We start from the raw sequence: 1,591 nt of genomic DNA on the forward strand, positions 1-1,591 counted from the left end.
TATTACAAGGGCGCCGGTACTTCATGAACAAAATTCAGGCTGCTTTGTCTATTGAAGGGTATGGTACAAATAGAGACAGGGAAACTAAGTGTTTGAAATTAGGCTTGTGTAGAAGTTCCTTTATGTTTGGTGTGTGTGTGCATACAGTGTGTGTATGCATCCTTGTTTAGGAAGCAGTCCTTGTGTCCCAACTCCTGTCCATTACTGAAAGCTCTGGGGGCTGCAACTTGCACATCCTTACTCATGATCCTCTTTCCTGGAAAGCCCCACTGCATCAATGGAAGGCCAGCAGCCTCTAATTCCATAAGCAGAAGTAGGTTCCTGTTGCTTCTCAGATTATCCTGTTGTACATTCATATTTACGTGTTTAATTCCGACAATGACTGTAATTCAGTAATTAAACAAGCACACCTCTGCGTGGTTCAAAAGTCAGACAGTTCCAGATAAATTCTACAGTGGCAGCTCCTCCCCCCGCACCTTTGTCTTGGCAACCAAATTCTCCATCTGAGGGGAAACCGATGTTTTCTGTTTCTTTTTCCTCTTTCCAAAAATATTGTGTGTGACTGGGGGTAACTAAACAAACTATGTTCATTTTTCAAAAATTCTTTCAGTTTCCTTTTTTCTCATTATGCAATTAAGGTGTATTCCTATATATGTATTTTTTTTTCCATTAAAATTAATGCAGTCTTATTTGTTTATGGTTTTTTTTTTTTCTTTCTGGGATCAATGATCATATTTGTATTTTTGTAGTCTAGATTCTACAGTGATTACTTTAACATTCTCTTAAACTTCACAGTCACCCCAAGAATAGGTTTGCTGTGTTTAGCCAATAATATACAGGACTCCAAGGAATCCCCGTGTAATATTGGGGACATACTTAAAATAACACTGCACCCCCGGGGCTCCACAATAATATTAGTCCCTCTTTATCAGAAATTTGAAGTTAACAAGTGACCTGTATTTTATCTGGTAATTCTATCAGAGGTAAAATCCTTTAAGCTATTATGACTTACTCTCATAAGAACAGAACTGAAATTGCAATCAGAAGGCCCGAATTGGAATCTTGGTTCCATAAACATGAAACACAGCACCCAAACCAAACCAGCATACCAATTTCACAAAATCGTTGCAGGTCCATTTGATTACCTGAGTACTATATAGTCTTCAAAAACTCTTGAGCACTTAGGCTTAGTGGGCATAGGGGCAGATATAAGGGTGAAGAAGAAGAAAATCTTTTTCTCTGAAGCTAAATGGGCTTCCTATGCTATAGCCCTGGGCTCTTTGGCTGTTAGATAGAGCCCCATGGCCCTGAAGTAGGTTGGTATCTTGAGGCCAGAACAGGATTCCACTCATCAAAAGTCAGATCACATACACTTCCTCCCATCCAACTCCTAGCTGGCCAGTCTGAGCCATGAAGCCCTACTTGTCAGCTTGGGCATCACCTGTCTCCATCACACACCCTTGCTCTTTGGAACCAGGCTCATCAAGGTATGTGCTCATATCTTTGTGGGAGTCATGGTAGTATGTTCATTAAATAAACTATGGTTGACTTTTTTTCATCATGAACATAATTTTCAGTCTATTAAAATCAA

The sequence above is a fragment of the Trichechus manatus genome, unplaced genomic scaffold, assembly GCF_000243295.1.
Source record: "Trichechus manatus latirostris isolate Lorelei unplaced genomic scaffold, TriManLat1.0 scaffold00120, whole genome shotgun sequence".
Classification (NCBI taxonomy): domain Eukaryota; kingdom Metazoa; phylum Chordata; class Mammalia; order Sirenia; family Trichechidae; genus Trichechus; species Trichechus manatus.